Consider the following 27,344-nt stretch of genomic DNA (forward strand, 5'->3'; position numbering starts at 1 on the left):
TCTCCGAAATCCCTGCACTGCCTGTAGTCACTCCTGTTACATACTTCGGCGCAGCCAGCATTCAGCCAGGCCAACACAGGAGAGAAGCACAAAGAAAAAAAATAATCCACATTTTTGGTAGATTATTACTCCTTTGTGCACTAGAATTTTTCTTTTTCTGTGTAATCATGGAAATATCGTAATAGTTTAGCTTTAAATATAGGTTGATCAACAAACTTTACTTAATACACACATTCTGCAAAGAACTGGTTTGCTTTTAAAGCACATTAAATGTGTCTCTAATAGCTAGAAGGACAGACTACTACCAGAAAAAAAGGCAGTCAATTTAAAAACTCTCTCCTTCTTGCAGATTCTTTTCTCAGAAATCCCCGGCCCCTGCGACCAAAGAGAGAGTCTGGAGCAGTGAAGACTTGCCCTCGACAGAGGAAGATGCAAGTTAAGCAACATTTAAAAAAACTGGGCATACACAAGCCTATGGGTCCTGAGGGAACTGGCTGATGTTAACAGAAGGCCACTCTCAACTATCTTTGAAAGTTCGTGGGGATCAGAGGAGGTTTCGAGGACCGCAAGAAAGCACAAGTCCTATTTTCAAGAAGCAGGATCCAATTTACTACAGGCAGGTCAGCCTCACCTCCAGCCTCTGGGAGGCGATGAGCAAATACACCTGGGAACAATTTCTTTAACATACAAAGTAAAATAAGGTGATGGGAAGTTGTCAGCATAGATTTATGAGCACAGAATTCACATCTGACCAACACGATAGCTTTCTGCAATGAGATGCCTGGCTCATCTCACTGAGATGAGAGAGAAGTGAATGTTATTTATCTTGACATTAACAAAGCTTTTGATGCTGTCTCCCATAACATCCTCATAGACAGACAGATGAAGTGCAGACTAAATAAGTGAATAGGAAGGTTCATACCTGATCGGAAGGAACAACGAAGACAGAACCAGACTCTTCTCAGTGGTGTCCAGCAAAAGGATAAGAGTTGATGGGTACAAATGGAAATACAGGGAATTCCATCTGAACATAAGACTTTTTGTTTTTCTTTTTTTCTGTGAGGTCAGTCAAACCTGGAACAGGTTTCCCAGGGAGGCTGTGGCATCTCCATCCTTTAAGATACTCAAAAGCCTGCTGGACAGGATCCTGAGCAACCTGCTTTGAGCAGGGGGGTTGGATTAAGTGATCTCCAGAGATGCTGTCCACCCCCAGCCATGCTGTGATTACTTCTAAGCAAGTTAAACAAAACATCTGCAAGAACCACAATTCAAGAAAAAAACACTTGAAAGCTGTGTAACTTAAGACATAGATAATTCTAGGCCCAGCAGCACAAAATGTAAGTCCTACTGAAGACATTTTTATTTCCTGTCTGTGTTACACATGATTGTGCAATCTGTCTTGTCTGTAAAGAAAAGACTTCATGAGGTGCTTTACTTGCAACAAGGATTTATAAACACATGCCTCAAACCCAGAATTTGGTTGTAGATATTTGCTATCACTTAGCCAGGGTTAATGAAACATCCTACCATTGAGCAGTTTCCACTATGACTAGGGTGGGTAAACAAGTCCAATTACACACGTTCTATCTTTAAAATACTAATTGTAAGGCACATAGTGTAAAACATAAAATTATGCTGGCTTTCACAACAACAGTGCTTCCTGAGAAATGGCTATATTAGCAAACAAACACTGAAGATACACAATTATTGTATTACTCCGTGACATAATACTCTAAATCAAAATAGCGCTCTTCCTTTTCAACTCATACCAACATCTAAAAGCAAAGGACCAAAACTACAAATATTTATTCATGTATGTCAATGAACTGAAGTCAACAACCTGAATTACTGAATTGACAGCATGACAATATTCAAAATGGATATGCATAAAGTTATTTGGAAACTCTTGAAAGGAGATTTTCAAATGCCAGCAAGTCACACATGCCCAAAATTTTGGTAAATAAATTTGTAAGCACCTAATGAACCAATTAAGTGATTAACTGATTTAAATGCACCAAACACTAACTTGGGTCCCCATTTAAAAAAAAAGGGGGGGAAAAAAAGTTTAAGCCTTTAAAAAAATGCTTTTTGGCACCAAAATGACACTTGAGCTGGCCAAAAAACAAAGGCAAATTTTCATTCTGTTTTCCACATGCAAATTACAGAACAAAACCCCAGAAAATGTAGCTAGAAGGCTTAAAAAAAAAGCAAAACCAAAATGAACTCAACTGTGTCCTCACTTAAGTATCTTGTAAATTGTCCCAATGATTTCAGGAGGAGATGAACTGAGCCGTGGTAGAACAAGCTTTCTAAAATTCCACCTTTTGTTATGAATTTTAAGAAGTCAGTCAAATGAGTTGTAATAGGAAATAAAAGTTTCCATTTACAATTCCTTCTTAGAAAATTTGAGGCCAATTCCCACCCCTCTACAGAAATAGATGCAATGTGTGGCAAGGGAGAAAGAAGAACTCTGCAGGAACAACCCACTAAGGTTTTCCCTGAAGCCTCTTGCTGGGTTTTGTAGCCTTTAAAGGAAAAAATGCTTTTATTCTGCAGGTCTTAGCTTGACAAACAGAGAGGCTCCAGGTCTGCTCGGTATCTGTGATCGCTTTCACTCAGGGATTCTCCATGGCTTTTTCTTCCAGCAGAGCCAGCACGACTATTTTCATCTTCTGGTATCAATCAAACTTTCTATCAGGCTATTTGCTTAACCTAGCAATCCCAGAGGCTCCCGGGATGCCAGACTCTGAAGGCAAGTTCAAGTGAAGCAAGTTGTTTGAGAAGCGAGGCAAACCACCTCTGCTCCACACTTCTGAAGGTCCAGATAATCTACAGGTGAGAAGGGGAGCACTACTGCTGACCAGCTCCTTTTCCAGAGCCACGGAGGGAGTCAGCCGTGGAGATAACCTCCACACCTAAGCCAAGGTGCAACATCATGGGATTATGTAGTTCATGCCTTGAAAAAAAAGGCCCTATCTCAATTTTCAGTTTCACAGTAACAAAAATATCTGTAAAATTCAAGGGCTGATAACACTGATAGAAGACAAATTCCTTTTAAATGCCCTAAACAATCTGGTTTTACATTTCAAGGCAACAAGTTTGATTTCTATTTCTGTTTTATGCTGAAGGGAAGTTTCCTTGAGTACCAAGCCTAAAAAAGGCAGCCCACCACATAGTTGCCTACATTCGTTACCTCTGAGTGCTGGCAATCACTGCTCACTCACTGCTTCTTATGGCTCTTCTCATGGTGGGAAAGGCTGATGGCAAGGAAACAGTTTTGGTTTTTTTTTTCAATTCTTTCTGATCATACAGCTAGATTATTTTAGAAGTTGCTCTTTGTATATTTTCCCCTGGAGTTTCACAACTTTCTCTTAATATTTCTTTCACCCTTCTCCACAAAAATGTTCATTATTTTGTGGTTAGCTCTGTTAATTTTACCAATTGAAGTAGCCCACTTAAAAAGCTATTTCCTAGACAAGCTTTCTATGTTTCTATATGTTAACCTATTTCTCTGTTTGTTTCACTTGTTGTACCTTCATTTTATTTAATTCGATCCATGAAAAAATGGTATACACAAAAATTAATGAGGAAAAGAACCTCAGAGGAAATAATACTAGAAAACTACAAAACCAGAGGGGATGTATGTACATATGCTGAGGAAAAAACAAAAACAAAACCAAAAACAAACCACAATAAAAAGATCTTAAGAAAAAAAAAACAACTAAAGTATCTACCTAAAGGAGCCAATAATGACTTAATTTGATCTTCTAATTTAATCTCATCTGAAATAATTTCTTCAAGTAGCATTCTTTAATTGAACGGTCCTCGCATAAGAAATTCAAATGTCCAGATAACTCATAAAAATACTACTTAATTCGCTCTATCCATGCTTGACTACATAAAGTAAGCAAGATTCAACACTATGGTAAAGAGGAGAAATGAAGTGTAAAAATATTTTCTCTTACATCACCAAATGGAAGTCACATTCATTTAAGTAAATATTTTGCTATATTGATAGAAGCTAAATCCATGTTGTGTGTGGTTTTCTTTTGGTTTGGGTTTTTTGTTTGTTTGTTTTGTTTGGTTGGATTTTTTGTTCTGGGTTTGGGTTTGTTTGTTTGTTTCAAAGCTTTGCTTTAGTTATTGTTTGTAAGATTTTTTAGGTCTGCTTCATATAAAATGACACAAAAAGTTTGTGTTCACGTAATACTATTGGTGAAATGCTGTTTGCTTTTCACAACTTCTTTGTAACAAACATTTTAGCTCTCTCAGAAAGGTAAAGAATATAATTAGCAAACATCTTTGTGTCTGTCTTGTAAGGATACTCATCATACATAGAAACAAATTTCACTAACCTGAGCCAATAAGCTCTAATCATGTGGTAAAACTGATACGCACCAAGAGCTTATGGACTTGCTAATCAGCAGCAAGATACAACAGAATAAACTCTTTGAAAACTATCAGTTTCCCAAACAGCAGCTGCATGGCTTCTCTTTTTCAACAGGGACTTGATGCTTCACGTTCAATCTGTGCACACCATTTTCTCCATCCTCCCTAAATTCTAAACATTTTTCTTACATTTACTTCTTCTGAGATTCAGTAGTGACAGTTTCTTCCTTACACTCCTACATATGTTTTGCACAAGCTGTTAAACAGAATTAGTCCACGCTCCTCTTTCATACCAGTCATCACTGGCCAAAAATTTTTCCGCAGAATCTGGTACACAAGAATCCAACTGACTTCGCAGTTGCAAAACCTCAACAGCAGCCAGACTATTAAACAAAACAGAGAAGGGAAGTGCCTATAAGTGATACCCCAACATGTCATGGGATGGAAAGCTGCTTTTCCAGTGCTCTGAAGGAACCCAATAAACTGACCTTAGAGAAACCCCAGTTCTGACCCTCACCACCCAGCTTCTAACTTGTGCAAACATATCTTGAAAGCCAGACGGAAGAAAGGTTTTGCCGACTATGATCATGTAGACCCTCGAAGTGACCACAAGAAGCGTTTACCAGGTGAAGACAGGTCCCAAGTGGCTGGCAGGGAAGGGGTATGGACACAGCACTTGGAAGACAGGTTGAGTGTGCCCAGTGTAAACTCTTTATGCTGCCTTTATTTGCCACAAGGGTGTCACTTATAAGCAGATAACAGCAGAAATATTGCCTGGTATCACTTGATTGTTGCACTGTGCACAATACAATAATCAAGATTAGTTCAAAAGGACACCACCAGCGAGAGCGCTGGCTGAGACCTTTACCTAAATAAGGAAAGAGATTGTTTACCCTGAGCGTATGCACTCTTGAAATTCCATAAATCTTTACTGCAAATTGTCCCTTACCATTCAAAGCCAGCACAGGAACATTTGAAAAAAAAAAACAAGTTAGAACTACCTAGAGAAATTAAGCCTTGTGGTCTTCACAGACCTAGCAAAGCAGAAAGATTAATGTAAGCAAATCCCACCCCTCCCCCAAAGCCAACACAAAAAGGCAAAATTATACCCTGGCAATTCTTTCAGTTGCACTCCAGTAAGATAGCTTTTAGTAGTAAACAGGAACAACCAGGTTTAAGGTGATATTGTAAACTCAGTGTCCTGGGGTTTTTAAAAATAATCAAATAAAAATACTAGAAGAGACACCAGTAAGAAAAAAGGTGACACTGGAAAACTTGGCAGATTCTGGGAGATAAACTAATTCAAGTCTGAATGTCCTTCCTTCACCATGTGTTTGGACCACATGCCATGAGGAGAATATCAACATGTGCCGTACCTGAAGCCCATGTCACAAACCAGAATAAACTGGATTATAATAAAGAACTAAGCTATTATGCAAGTGCTGATTTCTGCATATGTTTAAATCTGTAGGTCCCCTAACCCTTCCTGCAGGATCCCGAAGGAAAGTGGCTTAATCACCAGTAATGATGGAGTGTGAGGAGCCTATCTAGGCGATACTTAATGCTCTCCTCCATGCTGAGGGTGCAATTCCAGGAATGAAGAGTTAGTCACCATGTCTTCCCTCCACCACCCATCTTTTCATCTACTGCATATGCTGCTGTGCAGAGACAGGTGTTCACACCTACGGGATGCTGCTAAGTCATGTGGGGACATGGCATGCAGGAAGCCACTCTTCTACAGAAAGCTCCTGCAAATACAATGGACATCCCACTAGGATTTCTTTCTTTACATTGATTTCTATAGGATGTGAGATGGATGTTTCTGGTGGTTTCACTATACCTTTTTCCTGAATGAAACCAACACTCTGCTTCTGCACATCGTGACTTTTCTCATGCATGCTAGGGAGGGGCAGGGAGCACCTTCTTACATCTTCTGCATATACTGTGAGGCCCAACAGAGACATAATAAAACCTATAAATGATTTTTTTTTTAATTATTTAGTTACAGCAACCCTTGTGGAATTGTGATTCACCCCGAACGCTGTAAACATTTCTTGTTAGCTCGCTACCAAAGCTCATCTAAGAATCGGGTAAGATCACGTGCAGCCATCCGGTGAAGCAAAGGAATGAGTCATCAGTCTGCAAGCTGAACAACAGACGAAATCAGATTCAGACCCAGGTAAGCACAGGAATGAATGAGACACCAGTTTCCAAATTACACCTCTGGAGAAAGCAGTCTAGGACGGCAACTCATAAACTCATAACTTCCTGGCCTAGCATTAAAAAGCACACAGGGAATCCAGTGGGCAACTTAAAGGAAAGCTCCATGAAATTCAAGGTGAGGGGGGTGAATCTCCCTTAAAAATGTTTCAAACAGCTGAAGGAATTCAATTACAGCAGCATACACCTCTGCAAGTACCTTGGCCAAGTCTTGTGTCCTATGTTCTTATAGATTGGGATAAACATTATGGATTAGGAAAATGTCATTTTTTAATAAACTAAGGTATTTTAATTAATTTATAGTGAACTCTATTAGTTTTACTCCTACTAAGACTAGTACAACCTTCCTCACAGAAGAAAAGAAAAAGACAATAGTGCAAATGCTCTCTCATATTTTATTCAAGCAGTTTCTTCTTTGGGTAAACAAAGATAGCAGTCTCAGAAAATGAAAGTACTTCCCACCAACCAACCTGACAAAAAATACTCAAATTCAGTTTGCAGTTTTGCTGGTCTAAATGCACATAATATAGGTAATTAGTTTAGATTTCTACCAAAGCAACTGAAAGCATAACACATCCCTGGAGATATATAGTCTGATTACTGATGATGAGATAGCACAGCCCCAGCTGCTCAGTATTACACAAAGAAAGAGGTGGGCAGGTTCAGAGAAAGCTGCACATATTGGTTTCACTCCTATTCACAATTTACCCCTACTATTTCACTCACCCACTCGCTCTTCACCAAAGCATGAAATGCCAGTTGCTTAGATTTAAGCTGCTCAATAGTCAGCTAGTGCCATCACAGATTACTAAATAAACTAACAAAATGCCACCATTCCACATAATTACTCCTGAACACTATGCTAGCCAAATGTATTTTCAGACGTTTCACTCTCTTCCCAAACTCTTCTGCCCTGTCATCACTAAACCAGCCGCAGTACCTGCACCAACTTGCACCCGCAGCTCCTGCTCCTTCCCTGCCTCAAGGCAGCAGACCCTTCAAGTGAGGACAGCTGTGGGTACAGTACACACCAGGGCTATCTTCCCCCAAATCTTCGCCTGCACCTATACCTCTCTGAGCATTGCATCCCATTAATCACCCCTTTGGTCACTGCATGCCACACAGATGGCAGTAACTCCTCTCTTGTGAACCCTCTCCATAGCCAGTGCAGGGTTGCCTGAGCTACCTTAGCCCCCAGCAAGAGACAGAAAGACAACGGGAAGGAGATCCTGGGTGCAGGACCTTCATCTTCGCTCTTTGGGAAATTTATCCCCACCCACCTGGCTCAGGTACAAGATTTACAGGTTAAATTTTGGTCACTCTCTTCCTAATACCACTTTATTTGAGCCCAGACATGCTGCAACATACTGTGCACTGACTGCGCCAGTGCACAGGGCAGGGTGAACATGCTGAACACACATGGCTGAGAAAGGTGAGGACCTCATCAAGAAAAATAATACTGAAGATAAATTAAGAGGGAGAGTGCTGAAAATGGCACAGTACAGGATGATATACCATTTTGGCACTTCCAGCATGCACCAGCATGTCACAAAAGGGGAATACTAGCAAATTTTATATTGTTAACTCCAAACCTATGCACCAACAGCTTAACAGGAAGGTAATTTTGAAGGCTATAAAGATTACTTCCCTTTGTCTCCAATCTGGACCTGCTTCTTCAAAGGTCCTTTTTTTAAGGTAGCTCAGCTTCAATCTCTGTTTCATGGCTTCTAATTAACTAATTTCTCATTTTACGTATTTACAGCTTGGGAATTGAAAAAGCAGAAGGATAGGTGATGAGCAGAAGGAACAAAAACTGGCTGTGCAGGATGCCCACTCCAGGAGCTGGACCTCCTCGCCTGTGGGTGGGATGGCAAGCAGCTTGGGGATGTCTCCTTCCTGTTTATGAAAACGCAAGGGGCTGTGAAAGGTTGTTTTGCTGCCAGATTGCGGCTGTATCACACGCACCACGCAGTCACCCTGAGCACCCTACCACACACACAACTAAATTCTGTCAAGCCACTACTGACCACCCCTAGTGCACAGCACATGGCACACTTTAATTTAGCATTAGCAAAATACCAATAGCCCCTGCAGAGACTTGGATATAATTCTACTCCAAAAACATGTTCAAAAGCAAAGGAGCAGCAGTGAATAATAATTACTAATTGTTAGCTCTTGCATCATTTTCATATCTATACCGAATATCTTGGAAAGGATAGCTCCTCTTCCCCAACAGGAATGCCAGAAACAATATTTTTTCTGAAAAGGAAGACAATTCCAGACTGCAGATGTTAAGTCTACATTTTCCTTTCCACATTTCCTAAACTGTTCAGATTCTGGAAGATGAAGAACAATAATTCAGCATGTAAAACTGCAGCTCAAATATTTCCAGCAGCCCAGCAAAATCCTCTTGCACACATTCCTGTGAGTCAAAAGCCCAATCTGCTGCAAGGCACAGCATGTACCTCCTGGCAATAGTGTAGATTTATGTTTCTGGTCTCTGGGAAGTCACTGCTGTGTAAAAGGATATGACTGGCTTTACAGGTCAAGGTAAAATCTATTGCCCTGAAACAGACCAAAAATGTACAAGAGATCCTGCAGCCTAAACACACAGAGCTATCAGAAGGGGTTGAGAGGTAGGATACACCATCACTGATTTATACAGCTTAAATAGCACGGTCGATGCCTTTCTTCTCCATTTGACAACTTCTCTTTTTGCTTTACATTTTCCTTGCTTTCCAGCCCTTTGGAAACCTCACTCATGAGGGAGAATATGTCACATTTCCCCTGGAATGAAATTGGCTTATGACACGTTGTATAATTCAAAAAATACATAATGCATTAATTTGACACACTCCTGTCATCAGGACCTTAATTTCTAACATCTTAATTTCCAGATACAATTAAAAAAAATTATTTTCCTCAGCCACCTAATTTGTTTCAATTAAAAAGGGAGAGTTTCTTCCCACCCAACCCAGAGTTGTTCACATGGGAGATTCCCAAACCTCTGGGAGAAGGTCAGCTTGAGTCTCTTTTTGAACGTACTATATTCTCATCCTAGCAAGTGACTATTAGTGAGCTGCTTTTCTCAGCCAACATTTTGTATTTTAACTCCTACCTTTTATTGACTATTTTTCCCCCTCTTTCTGTGAGTTAGTTTTTCCCCTGCTCTTGTGTTCCCATTAACTCTATTCTTTCACCTCAGTTTTGCTATCTGGACCTATGTGTCCATCTTCTTCTCTACCACCAGGTTACCATGCATGCTACAAGTGATTTCACATTTTGCAAAGGACTATAACAATGATTTCTATGCAATACTCTACAACTCTAGGGGTGTCATCTGACAATTGTTCAAGTAGAACCCCAAAACTTCAGTGGGGCATTTTCTGTAAAATACATGTGCTTCTGCTATATAAACTTCTGCCCTGCTACCTTCTCTAGAATTACAACTGCTTCTCTGTTGATGTAAAATGGCAGGGACAGAGAGAGAGGAGATATCTAGATATACTGAAAATCTTTACAATGTCCTCTGCTGGACAATTAACTGTAGTCTGTGAGTCGAAGAACTGTAAGAGATCCATCTGCTCACAGGCTTTGTGACCTTTCTGGTGAATTTTAGGAGTCATACACCATCTTAGATAAGTTGCCTTTTTATCTTCACAACAGACCTCACCTGGTTAAATATTACATATATCTCACAGAAAGCAGAAGAATTACCTGTAGAGCCAGTATTAAAATGCAACAGACCCTTTTTTTCTGTATTCCATAATGCCGAGCTACCCCTGCAGTGACCTAAGATGTGGGGACAGCTGAGTAGGAAGGGACAGAGACACAGCACTGTCAATGCCACCACAGGCAGGGCTGTCACTGCCTGATGCAGCATCACTGCCTTTCCCTTATCTCTCTCATCACAAATGTTTTGCTCGCTCTGCAACCCCAACTGTACGTATATGTGAATTAAATTACCTGTTGCTATTTTTCTTTCACAGAATGTCCAAAATTCTTATTCCGTGGTTTCAGAGTTTGATGGAAAATAGAATAACGGGAGCAGACCCCAAAACTCATAAACACACCCCAAACCATAAACTGATGTTGCTGACATCAATGTTGCCTCTCTAAATCAGCCCTAAATTAAAATATCAAAAGGAAAGGATGCTTTCCAGAAATAATACATACTGGCGATTATTTTTCATAGCCTTCAATACATAGTCATTTACACTTGAGAAAGACAATTACAAAACATTATTCTGACTCTATGAATCACCAAAACTAAAACAGTGCATGTAATGTAGCAGCATTTTGCACTTCTCTCTGTGACTCTGCAGAGGTATCTGGGAAAAACACAAACCAATATTAATCACTTTAAAGATTCCCTTTCTGTGTCCTCTCCCACTGTTTTTTGTTCAATCCCTTCATGGTCTCACCATGGAAAATCAGAGAACCTTTCACTGTCATGAAGCTGCATACCCTGAACATAAAGAAAAACCAAAGCTTTCCTTTTTGGGCCAAATCCCTTAAATGGGAACATTGCCCATGTGACAGCAGCCTGCCTGAACCTTCTAAGAGGTCAGGAGGCAGGAGTTGATATAGTGATCCTACAGTTCCTGGGTGCAAGGTCAGGAAAGAAAGCAAAGGCAGGTGCTGGTGGCTGCAGAGGACACCTGAGGAGTCACTCTGTGGCACTGCACACATGGGCCAAAGCTGATCCTACTTTTCCTTCCCACATGCCTGGGCAAGCAGCCCAGCTAAATGCAGACAGCACCAGCATGGAGACTACTCTCTGAATGTGCTCTTTATAACATATATGTTGGCCAATTCAACCAAAAATACCCCTCAATTCTGCCCAGTGCCAAACAAATAGAGCTGAAGGGCTACTGCCATGTTGGAGAAAATGGTCCTGACTTGGGCCAGCAGCTCTAAAAGAAACAGAGGAGGAAAGGCTGGAAGATGTGTCTTCACAGGGTCAGAGACTCTTTGCCATGTCTTTGTCTAACAAAGTATGTTTGAGACAGAACTTATTAAAAAAAAAATAATAAAATCCTTTTGCAGATTACATTAGTAAAGCTATGAAGGCTAAAAAACTTCAGATTATAGATTCTACCCTGGCCTACTTCATTACACACCTCGTGTGCAAATTTATTACAGGAAAATGATATCTAATTAAATTATTATGCTTTGACTTTTTTTTGTTAACTTACTTAATTAAAAACTTCTCAATTTATGTAATTTATTATGACATGACCATTGTTAATGAAGCTCACAAAAGGTACTGTTGGGTAAATTAATGTAAAGGAGATGAAGCAGAGCAGAATGAGGGATTATGTTCTCAGACTTCTGAGGCAAAGAAGCCTGAAATAAATGCAAGTTGTGAGCATCTGGAGCAGAGGGTGTATTCATTGTAATTATTTCAGACTGCACGCTGATTGCAAAAGATTAACATAAACAGGAATTGTTATTGCAGATGTTTCTATTTGTGCTAGGAAATCCCTTGAATATAGGAAGCACAGAGTAAAAAATGTGAAGATGCTGTACTACACCATCGTAACTTTCGTTCTATTCTTTTTTTCTGTTCTGGACATACCAGAAGAAACATAAATAAAGCTGTTCATGTTCAGGCCTTGAAGGAGAAACACCACTCCTCTCTGGTAACATAACAAAACATCTAGATGTAACTTCACTGCTCAGCAGTGAGTGTTTTGGCACATTCTCTCCTCCCTCCCAGAAGTGCCTTTATACTGCACAGCACTACATTACCCTCCAGAACCTATGTGGCCTGCAGCTAAAACCATAGTCAGTACAATAAAATTCATAGTCATTAACAGCTTTTAAGATCTTTGCTCCTCCATTCACAACAGCAAATTGTATGCATAAATAATTCACATGTAATTTTGATATTTCCGACTCCCTTTCTATGTTAAACGATGGCAAAATTTCCATTCAATCTGGAAAAAAATATACAAAACTCTTATTTCTGAAAATTTCCTGAAAAACATAAGTAGGTAAAAGTGTCTAATGATAGAACTGGAGGTGTATACAATACGTCTCATCACATCTGCTTCACTTCCTGAGTTTTCATAAATTGCTTTCTTGTCTCAGTAGTATCCAAATGCACAGAAACCGAGAAGGGCTCTTGGCAGGGCTTTTTGCCTCTAACTTCAAGCTGCTAAGGTCTATCACTGCAACAATTTTTAAAATAAGGATTGTACAGCTTCAAGCTCTTCAGTTACTTGTGGACCAGCTGTATGAAGTACCCTCCACACTTGCAGAGATGATTGGTATGAGTCAAAGACGCTGCGGTCAGTACAATATCTGTCGATAGGCTGGACATTATTTCCTATGGTTCTGCATTAAACATGAAACAAAAAGGTCATAAGGCCCTTTCCATACAGCAGCATACATCTCCAGGTATGCTGTATTTCTCAGTCACGAACATCAGGGCAGTCAGCTACACCACCATGGGCCAGATCCCAGAGCTTCACCCCACTGCCTGCAGACCAAGGTGATGCGAGTACCTTCCCTTTACATTCCTCAGCCTTGTGCTTGCTCGGTCCTGGATGGTGCCAGGAATGCATCAGACCTAAACCCAGTTTTCTTGGCCCAGGAAGGACAAGGTTCTCTGCTGCCTGGAACTTGTTAGGTCGCAGGGCCAGTGTCCACTGAGATGGGCCCAGGCCTCTGAGCACCTCCAGTGACCACCCCTGCTAGGAGATGGGCCTGGTTCCTTACCAAAAGAGATCAAGCCATGGAGGAGGATATTTGTGGCTAGTAGTTTGAATGCTGCCAGAAACCAGAAGCCCACAGAGCACGTCTGTCCTGCAGCACAGACACTGCCAGGGCACCTAGTTAAAATGTTTTTAGCAGCAAACTCCACTGACAGCACAGCGCATCTCACACTCCAAATCTGTCCCTCTGTTTCAATGTTACGAAACAGCATCATCAACTGCAGTTTAGGCAGGGCTTTAAAATAAAATGTACTAGCACAAAAACAACAGCCCTGTCTAACATTTACAGAGCGACTTTCAGCGGAGTGGATCTCATGGGATTTCTTAAGTTTTTCCAAGCCAATTGTATAATGCCACAGGTTTCCACAAGTGTAGCTAAGGGCAGAGTCTGGGTCTCTGTATATGATTTCTTCTATTCACTGCCAGTTGCAAGGGGTCAAACACTGACAGAGCACAGAAGCAATTCCACATAACAACATTGCCAAGGATGGAAAGCATGGTCTGTGGCAGAGGGAATTCGCTGCAAGCACAACGCAACTGCTGGGCTGTGAAAAAAAGAGGGAACAAGAAAAAAAAATAAAACAGAAATGCTGTTTCCCCAACACAGAACAGTAGGGTTGCAAGAGAAATTTTACCATACTTGCAGGGGGGAACAGGGGATTTATAGCTACAACTACAAATTCTGCAAATCCTTTCCAAAGGACTGTCCTTGAACGACTGAACCAAGATCCCAATCTCCCTGAACTAACTACATAACAGGGCTCAGCAGGAATGGAATGCATTGTACGACTGTCACTTCCATCATTTTGAGCGGAAACTTGTTTTAGTAGCCTGTCAGATGACAAGGGTAGATATGAATTCAATAGATAATACTTAAGTCCCAGAAATAGTTATTTCAAGCGTTTTTATATTGCAAACTAGGAACAATACCTCAGTTCCCATTTGGTCATATGCTGTGTTCAAATCAGGATGAATAACATCCATTCTTAAGATGTTTTCATTATGATTTTGCAGAAGTCTATCACAAACTGAGACAGCATGAGCATTATGGACGTAAATCTACTATAGCTTACACCCACCTTAATCAAAGCAATTTCAGTGAGCTCAGATTTATGCAGGTTTACCTCAAGTCCTTAAATGTGAGTGATTCTCAAGTAAAAAAAAAAAACAAAACAACAAACACAAACAGAAAACCTACAATACTGATGTTTCCAAAACAAATAGCAACATAATGACTAATAGGAACACCTCTGTACAACTCTGGTCTCAGATCTGAACCTACACACATTCCCATGGCTCTTTCAGCTGATAAGAATCCAGTTCTACCTCCAGCAGACCCATCCATCAGCTCTGGCAGGGGTATGGGAGGACATACCTGCACTGGAAGTCTTTTGCTGCCCTGCTCCATGTAACCCTGAGACCACACAAGACATTAAACTGGTGCATGGAAAGAGTCTTCTGTAGCTGACACCTCTAAGAGAGGGGAAAATGTAACCTTCAAAAAGCAGCAGCAATGAAAGAGAGACAGTAAGATAAAGAGAAAACAGTACAAAGTAACATTCTCATCAGAATCCAAATATTTGCAAGGAAAATTACACAAAGTTTAGTTTTTATTAACTTGTTACACTGCTATGCTATAACAAAACACTTTTCCACCTTTGACTGGGAAATGCAGAGGTGCTATACTTGCTTATGCCTTTAGAAGACTTTTCTAATCTATCACTTGAGAAAATCTTACCTTCTTATTCAGAATGACCATTTTCCCTTGAGAAAGAAAAAGACCTATCTGCGTCCCATTCCAGACCTCCTAAGCTGACTCACATCTTGTAAAACTCTTTTTCTCTGTTGTGCCAACATCTCTAATGGACTTTGTTCTTTAAGCATCACTTTCATTGAGAGAAAAATTAGAACAAGGTTTTAAAAGTTCTGGAGAAGGAAAAGAAAAAATAAATGGCTGGCAAGTTAGAGATTTTAAACCCACATTGCAAAATGCCACATGGGACTCCCCTGTTGCTGAGAACATTGAAATCTAATCTACGTATCCTCCCCTACACCATGCCACTCACTAAGGGAAAATAATTGAGCACTTTTTCTCAGTAAGGTTTTGGAGAAGACCTCCTGAAGTCCTGAATCGCAAGCTTGAAGACCTTATGCAATTAAATTGAAGGCCCATGGCAATTAAAAATAGCCTCAACTCACACTGACAATATTCATGTGAAAAACTCAAATGGCTGTATTTGTGAATGCAGTAAGCATAACTAAGTTTGGAAGCAGCAGGTACTTAAAACTTGTAATCATTCCTTGTTATCATTCCTCTTACACACTGGACCAGGCACCCATCCTATAAAGAAACTTCTCTTTTACAGAACAGCCCAACTCTTCAACAGAAAAGCTTCCAAGAAGATGACTTCTGAGGGAAGCCCATTACTGCTTGTAGCTGTGAGTCCTTCACACAGAAACCCAGAGACAGATCTGTCTGAGATGCTTTCCTGGATGGATAAGGAGCTCCATGACTTGCCCTCTATGCCAGTGTCCATGTCTCAGTCCTGACAAATTCCCATGTCCTGTGCACACCCAAAATGCCCATTTTCTATGGGCCCAGGAAAATGCCTCCATTAGGGCTGCCAAGAAAGTAATTGTAGACTTAGCAAGGATATGCTTTAGCATCACCAGGATATTTTATCTTTTACCTCTCACCAGTGGTACAAATGTTACAGGAAATGTTTCAGCATGTCCTGATCTTTCTGCCCTTTGTATCTTGAGATGAACCACCTTAAACTGGTATTTTACCTGGTACATCCCTGCCAGCTCTTTATAGACGGCATTTCCCTCTCATGCCACCCCCAACCCAACAGGCTCAGACTGAGGAACACCGACCGTGCCACAACTTATAAACTATTGCTGAGAGAGGCTGGAGCTTTTGGTTGGTTGGTTTGGAGTTGTGGTGGTGTTTTGTTTTTTTTGTTTTGTTCTGTTTTGTTTTCTGGATAGGCAAAGAAATCAAGTTGCCACTTCAAATGAACGCAGGGTCAAACTCCTACTGAAAAAGCAAAGGCTTTGACCAGCAAGGGGAACTACACCACAGTGTAAAGATGCAAAGTGAACTTTACAATGTTCTACAGAGCCCCTGAAGTAAAGAGATGTTTCCCAAAGCCATGGTCTGATGTGGCTGTAGGTCCATCCTGCCTGCAAAAGCACAGTTCCTTCTACGGCACAGACACCAAGACGCCCACACCACCGATGCTGCAGGGCAGCAGGGTACCCGACTTTCAGCCCAATTTTGTCTTTGCCTGTTATCACAGTCGTTGAATAGTAATATTCTCTTTATCGCATCTGAGGAACACAGCGTTCCTCTCTAATCTGAAAAAGTACAGGTTATGGCACAGGATGCAGGTTTCAAAAGGTTTACACAGATGGGTGCTTTTTTCCCCCATTCTGGTGTGAAAAAGATGAAAGGATAATATAATTACACTTTTTTTTTTTTAATATTGAATTTGGTTTGGAAGAGAAGACACAGAGCACTTGCTTTTAATTCCCCTTTTCCAGGTTCATTCTTTATTTAGTAAGAACTATAAAAATTCTTTTGAAGTAGTAATATATTCAAGACTAATAAAATCCAAATGCAAAATATTTTCAGAGGCATCTTAGGTACAATTATTAAGTTGTCAAATAAAATTGTCTAGTTTAAGTTATACTGGAGAAGGGACAAAGTTTACAGCTAATTTCTCAGACCGAAATGGAACTGTTTCCAGGAGCAATCCTTCTATCCAAGATGCCGCTAGGTATCTCGAAGAACATTCAGGTACATGGGTCAAAACAGTGAACCTGAGTAGAGCATCAATGTCAGTGAGAAGTTCACCTCTCACCAATCTGCAATTTTAACTACCGTGAACTCTCCACCGCTACAGTCAGCCTACTCCTACTCACATCAACTGCCCACAAGTTCAGTATCTGTAATTAAAAACAAACATGCTTTTTTTTCCAGATGGCAATAGTGAAGTACACTTCCCTGATAGCTGATCTTTAGAAATTAGATTTTTGTCAGCTGTGGTATTTAAGTCACTAAAAAGCTACCTCGTCAGTGTCCTTTACCTGCAACTCTCTGCTCCAAAGCGAAGAAACAACAGTCAGAAAGGCTGAGACTGCAGAGCTCTATTAGTTCCTGCATACACACATCTGCACTCGCAAAAATGTCATTTTTGCTACAGTATAGGTGTTTCTTAAACTCAACTATCTATTTAAAACTTTGCCTTAAATGTTTTAGAAGAAAGGTAATAATAATATTCTTTAAAAAAAAACAAATTGAGGAAATTTGGGATGCACAGCAAATTGAGAAGGCTACTTGGAGTAGCCAAGTGAATGGCAGAACACACATGGTCACAGGATCAGCCCCCCTGCTCCCCACTGCTTTGCATTAATGAAGCGCTACTCTGCAAGCTTGACAGTATTTTAGTCTCCCTTTTCAGAAACCCAAGTGACTAGTCCAGATTAAAAGCTGCACTCCACAGCTTCTAGAATCAGAATTTAAAACAAGCAGTTTTAGCCCATATGAATAAAATTCCTTCGTTAAAACAACAAAGAAGACACAATAACTCCAGTCAACAATACTCCTTTTGAGGAGCCCACAGAAAGCCAGAGCTTACCTGCTCTGAAACTCCACAGCAAGAGGAAAATAAAAGACCTGTGTAACCTGCAGTGTCCTCATTCACCTCATGTTTTTCTAATGATTTCCCAGCTAATTCAAACATCTATAAACTTTTTAAAGCAATTTACTTACCATCAGAGCATGGATCGTCAAGTCATGCATGCCACAGTGTAAAAACCACAGTGCATGGAGCTGACACTGCATGAAGAGAGTTTCTTTCAGGGAAGGCTAGGTTCTTCTCTGGAGAAGGGACAGAGTCTGAATGTTTGCAGTGTGGTGATACAACCACACTTAAAGTCCAAATTGGAATGATGTTTTTATACAAACTAATCCTGAAATTAATGCAAAATATATTTTATTGGATCTGACCTGCAGTCTGATTTTATATCAAGAAAGCTCTCCAGCACGACAGCTTTTTGTGTGTTAAAAATATCCATATTTTTGAGCCAAAATCAGTGGCAGAGGTGTAATACCAAATATCCCTATGGCTAGTTTGCCAGAAACAGCAGTGCAGACAACAAACACTGAATATGAGAGGGTACATCAATTATTGCTGCACAAACCAGATCAAAAGAACAGCACACGGCTGATATGCTCATAGTTGTTCATGCAGCATGACAATGAGAAGGGCTGAGATGGTATTAGACAACACAATAGCATGCATTCAATTTTTACCAGATTCATGCAAATATATATTTTTTTTGCTCAGAACCAAAGAAGTTGCAATGCTACTGACACTGCATAGCTGACTGTTGTTGTTCAATGTGTTAAAAAAAACCTGCTATAATTAAGGAATTGCTTGGCCTCTGTCCATTTTGTTCCACACTGCTGCCTCACACTTGCTTAAAGAGCTGAGAAAAATTGTTGAAAATGTGGCAGATAGTGGAGGAAAAAAAAAATCAACAACACAACACAAACAAACCACAAACATGTTAAGCTTGACTGGTTCAAATTAGGCAGTATTTGTACAGATGGAACACCTGCCGTGACTGGCAAGAAGTCATGTCGCTTTGCAAGAAAAGTTTTTGGATCAAAAGTTATTGAAATACCATTTGTATCCATCAGGATTTTTTTCTGAGCCAAAGATTTAGGTTTCTCACATGTCTAAATCCTGTCATCTCCTACTCTAGCAAAATAAATATTTATGCATGAGAGCTGCCAATAAGCATACCATGTAATTGATGAAAATGATGAGCAGAATATATATACAATGTCTTTTGTCAAAGGGCAAAAACTGTGAAAGATTCTGGAAACAGCAAATGACCAATACATTTTGCTAACAGAAATTATTAACCCTTCAGTGACATCAATCAGCTTAAAACCCAGAATGGGATGAGAAATTTGGCTGGTAGGGCCAGGACATCTCAGCTTGGCAGCCTCAATACATACTTACAGGGAAAGGACTGAGTGCTGTCATCCATGTGCTGCCTTTATGTCAAAGCTGAGATTTTCTTATTATTTGAGTCAGTGTGCTTTGGTTATCTGCAGTGTGCGAGAAGAGACAACTGAAGGTTTAAGAGATACTGTGTTTTGGGAGTTGTTCCACTCTAAGTTCGAAGCTCCTAGAAAACAACAATTTCCCATTTGTATCCCATTTTATAACGTGATGTAGACCATTTTCTTTGAAACAGTTTGGAATCTCTCAGCTTTAAAGAATAGGAGCTATCCTTGCAGCAGCAGAGAGATCAATACCCTTATCTACAGAACAGGACCAGGCACACCCAGAGAACAGCAAAACCCGAAAACAAGCACTTAAAAGCAGTTCTCCTCTGATACATGCCTTCCCTTTTAGTGCTTGTGCAGATTGGGACCAACACGTACTCATGAACAGAAATACTCTATCACAAACTTTGTTAAAAATAGACTGTTCAAAAGTCACCAATTCTCATCTCAATGACTTCTTGTCAACAAAGCTGAAAACAAAGGCAAAAAGGACGTTTAGAAACACTGTCAGAATATTTGAAGGTTGCAATGACATTTGTACTCCGTTAACTGCATTTCATGAGAAAAGAACTAAGGGTCATTTTCTGTTTTGACACTAATAACAACAAATAATGTTTATTAATATGGAGGGACCATGATAAGTTCTAAAGAGCACTTGCAGCACATCTACGAAAACAAACAAACAAACACCACCAAGCCCTAGCCAGACTTGCTATAAAGACTGACCCCTGGATTTAATAACTCCCAGTTTTGTGAACAGTCTCCTGCCTTTGCTGATTTTTGCTCTTCTGGAACTCCTACATTTTTATGTATCGATTCAAGATTTTTTTCTTGGCAAGTACCATTTTTGCCTACATGGAGGAAAGTATAACAGAGCACCACCATTTCAAAATAAAACTTCAGACTGAAGTGTCAGAAAAGGTGTGTTGTTTTTTAAGGTAAGAGTGTCTTGAAAAGAGTACACAAATATTTCTATGTGAAGAATTAAAATTAAAAATAATATAAATGGAAGCCTGACTAGATTGTGCCAACTTTCATTACCCAATACAAAATAAAAATGGTTTTAAAAGGTCAAGAATTAAAACACTGGTAGCTTAAACTTGTTTTGGTTTTAATGTTCATAAGTCGAAGTTTCATCAATAAGATATATAACCACCATTGTTTGCTTAACCACATACGCCCTAGCAAGCAACTTCAGATAAAATTTTTGTTGTAGATGCGCTTCTAAGAGGAAGAACTACTTGCCTCTGTTCTTAAAGGAGGAGGAGTACTTGCTTGAACTGAACACCATACACCCAGCGCTTTTGTTTGTTTTTTAATTATAATCCCTTTACAATAGCAAACAGCATAGATTCATTTGAATGTCCAAAGACTTCACCCTTTTGCTGCAAATTATTCACATGCACACAAAAATGTATGCTAAGTATTACAAAAATAATTCGCATTAAGCAAATTCTGCCAAAGCAATACACATATGTAATCTACATACGGGAAATAACCCTCACATGCTTTTCACATGTCCCACTAACTCTACATATAAGCATATTAAATACTCAGTCATTCAGGAAGTCTAATGAAATGTTGAACACTCACAATCTTTACATACAAAGCATGTTTAGTTAGCACAGTTGCAAAAGAACGTAACCCTGTTTTGGTAAACTGCAAAAAAATTCTCCCTTTAATATCAATGCTATTATTTGTTGGAGGAATTGGTAACTTTCACTGCAGCTTTGACAGAAGATAAAATAATAATGTCATTAAAACTAACAGCATCCACAACGTATACCTCTTAAGACAGTCTGTCGCTAGGGCATGTTACCTTCAAAAAGAGATGTCCTGCTAACCAAGGTTAGGCATCCAAAAGATGAAGCACAAACATGAAGTGACCCCCAGGAGAACATTCCCTGTCAGACTTCCACAATTTGAGTAAAATACAGGTTGTTCTGTAAGCGGTGCAATACACTGATCTTACAGATATTTTCCACCTGAAAACTCTACGGAAATTTTAAATCCATCCTCTGTCCCTTTGATCCTTCCTGTCCACCTTCTACTTTCCTTATGCAGCTTCCCTTTCCCAACTTTCTGTTTATTCTGTTTGTCTCTCCTTTTACTACCACTTTATAACCAGACTTTTCATTTATTGTTCCTTAAATAATTAAATAGTCTCCATTTGCTTTCCTGCTTCCAAGCCAGAAGAGCATCTCATTTATGTGCTAGCACTCACTTCTAGCATCTTTCACTTTTCTTTTATTATCAGATCTTTATGGTACTATTTGGCAGGCAGAGATCAACTTTTTTCTTCTTGTCAAAGGGTAAGTTGGCAGCTTTATGAAATTGTTGTTAATGTAGGACATAACTAATTTCAAACACACACTAACTAGTTGAACTGACCCTGAAAAGCAGAGGTAAACCTTAATCAAATACATCAAGATCTGCAGTGCTAATTTTCATCTCTATTTAAGTAAAAAATTCCAATTATCCAGTTGAACTTATCTCTGAAAGCCTTTTACCAACCCACATTTACTCAAGAGGCATTTTTATTTCCTTTCTATCTGTTGAGTCGAGACACAAAAAGCCACGTTAAACCTCTCAGAAGGGCTTCTAGCCCCACTGAAATCAGCCAAATCATCTTTTCCAAGTCCCATGGCAAGCCCGTGGCACAGCAGGGAGCGGAGCTGGAGGGCTTCGGTGCAACCCCATCGACCCCTTCATCATTTGGGAAGTCAAACTACCCAGTTCAGCCAGTACCTTTCTCCTGGTTGTCATTTACTCTTCCCCTGTTTCGAGGGCATCTGGCTGCCGTCATCTGTTCCCATTTTCTCTCACTTTTTCATCCCTATAAACATTCACATCTTCTAAAGAGAGATTCAGCTACCATTGCTTTTTCCTTGCTGATGGAAAGCAGAACTCAAGAGGTGTGCCGATCCTTACAGTAAAAGGCTTTCCCCATGTCCAGTGTTGGTCACTGCATAAAGAAGCTAATTTAAAAAAAATAAAGTCTGCTTGCCAAAGGTACTCATTAGAGCATTTAAATATCCAGGGGGAGAGGAATCAAAGTCACTTCCTCATTCAGTAGCAGTAAGCATTGTGTTTATTCTTCAAAATTCAAACCTCCATGTAAAAAAAGCCAGCACCAGCTACAAATGCTGCTTTGTCTACACGGGTAAGCAACACAAGTCATTGATGGCACATATGGATGCAGACACCACCTACCCACAGAAATCTTCATGAAGCAGCAGCATACATCTTTAGCTGCTGTGAAACAATGAGATCCTCCTCTGTAGCGGGTTTGGCAATTGTTTATCTAAACCATGAGCTCTGATGAAGCCACGAGTAAAACCAATACCCCATCATCGTGCTTTTTCCCCGAGATCTGCCCACGTGCCCGCTGTACATCCAGACTGACAAACTGCACCAGAACGCCAGAAGCACAGAAACTACTTTATGAAAAGAGCTGGATTAAAACTAGAAGCAGAAATTTAAATTCACCAGAACAACTCCAAATTTGATGCTACTTCACCCATAGCACATTGGATTTACAAGCAGAAGGCACACCTTGTTCATGCATGTATTTATAAGACTGCAATCCATTTAAAAATACTTATTGAATGTGCTGAGAAGTTCCTACCATTCTTATTGCTTGTAGTTTCTGCAGACATATTGACATTTTGTTCATATCAGCACTGAAGTGCTCTAGCAAAACTCCGCTTTCTGCAGGTTACTTTTAGTAAGTAAAATAAAAGGCTTGGACAAACAAGCCCAGGAAAGTGCTACATATTCCATGAACTCAAATAATTTATTCTTGGCTCAGAATACCATCATGGTAAAATAAGGTTCTATTCTGTTTCTAAATGTCATAGCTCCATAAGAGTTTTCTCTAAATTCACTAACGAATTTTATTGGATGAAGCGAAATTATTATTTTGCTAGCCACAGAACACTAATTAAATCTGCATTCTCAAGTAAGGGTTGATCCAAAGACCATGCCTACACATTACAACAATGTAAATCTTGTAAATGCAATATTCTGCTCTGAGAAAAAGTACCCCCCTTAGTCCATCTTCTGATTAACTGAAATGGTACCAACAAAAATATCTACACATATTCCTGCTTGCTTAGACTATTCATTTCATTAAAAAGTTTAAAATCTTCCTGCCAGTGAGCCATGTATACCTTATGTTACTCATATAAATATATTCCCAGTGAGGTGACAGCAAATACCTTTAAAAGCAAGATTCAGAAGTGCCTTATTATTTAACTGAACATCTAGAGGTGGTTTTATAATACAGCAGTACATCTTCTTTGGGTTTAGACACTCAAGTTAGCACTTCTGAGTAAGGCTGAATTTTATAAATTTCAGTTCTACTGCTGGCAGGTTATTTCTTGAGCTGACATATCATGCGTTTGCTCTGAAGTTACTCTAATGCAGCTCCAGTGTGAGCAGGAAGAGATTCCTATCTCCTAAAAGATTTGAAATATGGACCTTGTTAAGCACAAGGAAGAGAGAAATCACAAATGTATCCTTAAATTAAGTCTTGCTATTCTGCTTATCTGTAGCAAAGCTCTAATGGACTTTACTAGCACAGGACTGGATCCAGATCAGGAACTTGTATGCCTATTAAATGATACTTTGTTTTCGATTAATCTCTCATTTAAGGCAAAACACATTGATTCTTGATAGTTGCAGATACACCCCTTTATCTCATTGACTCAGGCCCTGATCTCCCAGATGCCGAGCAGCTTCAGCTCACCCCAAGGCAATGGAAAACTACAATCACCCAGAGGAGCTCATCTTAGTTGGACTGAAGTTGGTGCCAATTTTACAGCAGATCACAGGGAAAGCAAGATCCAGGTTCAGTGACCCAATCAACAATAGCCAAAAAATGTGAGAGGTCTGAACTTAACCTCAAGTTCTTCTCCTACCAAAGTCAAAGTGCTCTGGTTAGTGCCAACAGGTGCATCCCCACATTGTTCCGTATGCTAGAACTGACAACAGGCCCTATGCTGCTATCTTGAGTTGTCAGAATATTACCTGTAGGAGTAATCCCATAGAAACCCATGGCAACTTGCACAAGTAAGGGCTGTAGAATCAGCTAAGCAATCACACTGATATAATTAATTCCAAGCAATTTTATTATTTAGAAACTAACCTTGAAAAATTTGACTCTGAACATGGCAAAGGTTTTACAAATTAATTCATTCTACATCTTAAATATTTTCTCTCCCTCTAAATCAAACGAGAAGCCCATTGTGTGCCTGTCCGTTTTAATTAAATTACTAAGAATAATATCAATGGGTAAGCCATATGAACGCTGTGGTGCTCTATATCAAAGCCTTCAAGCTACTGCTTTCAGTAGGGCATGACACACACCTTGCAATTTAAAAGTACACATTATTAGACAGATTACCACAAGAAGAAATTGTTGTTTTTCAGCATTCAGAACAGGCAGAGTTTTCAGCTCTAAACATACTCATTCTCCTCTCCTTGTCAATTTCGTAACACTTTCTCATGGTTATTATTTTTTTAAATAAGTACAATCATCTCAAAAGCATTAGCTTATTTGTCATTTTCATATATATGTAAATACCTCTGAGCTCAGTTCTTTGAAAGGAGCACTAAATGCTGTTTGCCTGGTTCTCATTCTGACTTCTAAAGTGGTTAGTTTATTCATGCTTTTCAAGTTATTTGTCTGTTTTTATTCTGTAATCACACAATTTCTGCTGTCTAGGGATATTCAGGAAGACTGACTGGGCGATAAGCAGCACCCTGAATCTCTTCGCGATTTTCTAACAGATACTCTTAAAATCTTCTAATTTCTGAAGGCAGAAGCCAAGAGGGAAAGAAAAATTCCCATTGACACCTCCGAGGCAGCTTCCAAATTTTTTGAGAGGGGAAATTTTGGACGCCGTAGATCGCCAGAAAGGCGAAAGAAGAGCCCGCAGTTCCCAGAGCTCAAGGGATACCACACACACAGAGTACCCAGGACCCGCTCACTGCCAGCGATCATGACATTTCTGTGAGGGCTCTAAGGTCGGCGCCGTGCCCTGCTCGGGCCGCCCGGCCACCGCGGAGCCTCCGCCGCCGCGGGACCCCCGGCTAGGGCCGCGGGGCGGGCGGATCCCGCCAAGACGGAGCCCGCCCAGCTCGGCTCGGGGGGTTGCCCTTGGCATCCGGGGAGCCCCAGCGCCCCCCGCTACGGTCCTGCCCGGTGCTTTACCGGGCGGCGGGGGAGGTGCAGCTCACCTGGGCACAGCAGGCACCGCCGCTGCCCCTGCAGCCCGGCTGCCGCCCGCTGCCCATTTGTTGCTCGCGTTCAGAGGGAGCCTTCTCCTCCCCATCACCGCCACCGCCGCCTGCTCCGTGGCAACTGGTCCTGGTAGGTCTCAAAGTGGAAAAATCCCACGGCAACACAGACGGCGTCTTCCCACGGCTCCCCGCCTCCGCCTCCCCCTTCCCCGCCAGCCCCGCGCCCCGCTCCGCGCCCCGGGCGCCGCCTGCATGCTGATCAGCGCGACCTCCGGCAGCCCGCGCCGCACACGGCCCGGGAGCGCAGCGGCCAGGCGCCTCAAAAACACAGACATATGGGGGGCGCTTTTTTCCCTCCCTATTTTCTGATGCTGCTCCACCAGGGGATCGGGGGGATGTGGGTCTCAAATCTCTCGCTTCCTCCCGAGCAAGGTGGTTGACAGCCCCCTCCTCGCAGCCTCCGCCCCTTGATTCCCTCCCCACCCCCCAGCTGCCTTGGCGGAGCCCCAGCCTCGTCGCCCCCCTACATTCACGGGGCGCTGGGGGCTCGCAGCACGGGCCGGAGGAGGGAGTATCTCCGCAGGTTCTCGCCGATCTGCGCTGGGCAAGGTGTCACGGCACAGCGGTAGACCCTCAGCAGCAACGCTGACCGCCTACCTCCCTCCTTCCCCGTCGAGTTTCCTCCCGGCGCTACCGCCCCTCCCCAGCACGACCGCGGAGCCCCGCAACTCACATCGCGGAGCGGCGCCTCCCGCAAAACTTCGCGGCGTGCCGCTGCCGGCGGCTCGGCTCGGCTCAGCTCAGCTGAGCTCTGCTCGGCGCGGCTCGGCCGGCGCCCCAGCGGCGCAACAGGCAGCGCAGCCTCACCTGGCGCGGAGCCGCCGCGCCATGGGAGCGACGGGCGGAGCCTGCCGGCGGCGCGGCCGGGGCAGCGGGGCCCGGGGGCACCCACCGCCAGCCCGCCCGCCCTGCTGCCTCCCCCGGACGCGGGCCGGGCGGCTCTGCCTGCCGCGCCGCCGCTCCCTCCTGCCCCTGCGCTGCGGCTGCAGGCAGGCAGGGAAGGAAGGAGGGAGGAGAGAGCGGGGCGGGGAGGGAGGGAAGGAGGAGACTCCCCTCTCGCTCCCACAGCACAGCGGGGAGCTGCCCCCTCCGGGAGAGTGATGCTGCCCGTACCTCCCCGGCACAGATTTTGGCTCTCACCCCTGGCTCTAGGGGCAGAGCCAGGAGCCGCCCCGGCAGAGGCTGGTGCGCGGGAATATGCGCAGCCGCCCGCGCCGGGGGCCGAGGGAGACCCCTGCCCGCCGGCCCCGGTCAGAGGGTGATCCTGCTCTCCCCAGGTTGCCCAGCAAAACATGAGTAAGATAATTGTTACGCCAATCTGAACTAAAAGGTATTAGTGCCAGTGTATACTACTTGATTTGGCAAAGTTGCTACTGCACAGGTTTTGCTACAATAGGTTGAACTTACTTTGCACCCAACCAACCCTTTGAACTGGTCTTGAGTAGAACCCGTTATTCAGCTCCTGCTTTGGGTTTACCTTGATTCTTGCCAGGGTGACATTCATCTCTAACTCTGAGAGTTGCTTCTGTGAAATGTGCTACGTTGCAGCAGTTGCATGGACTGTCAAAATACAGGCTGGAAGGAGCATCCCCAGTTGGTTGCCTCTCTCACTCAGACAT

The 27,344-nt window shown here is 41.8% G+C and overlaps 1 protein-coding gene across 3 annotated transcripts in view; it reads right to left on the minus strand.

Moving 5' to 3' along the window:
- LRRC3B (leucine rich repeat containing 3B) overlaps nt 1–26,761 on the minus strand; it is a 47,820-nt gene extending 21,059 nt beyond the window's left edge. The window contains exon 1 of one of the 3 annotated variants that reach the window (XM_082047166.1): nt 26,533–26,761. The gene's annotated coding sequence lies outside the window, so the exon portion shown is untranslated. Of the gene's footprint in view, nt 1–25,662; nt 25,793–26,398 lie in introns of those variants that run through there. The other 2 variants (XM_082047164.1, XM_082047165.1) reach the window with 2 other exon arrangements.
- Nucleotides 26,762–27,344: the final 583 nt, after the last annotated feature.

The sequence above is a fragment of the Streptopelia decaocto genome (genome assembly GCF_964273445.1).
Source record: "Streptopelia decaocto genome assembly, chromosome: 2".
Lineage (NCBI taxonomy): Eukaryota > Metazoa > Chordata > Aves > Columbiformes > Columbidae > Streptopelia > Streptopelia decaocto.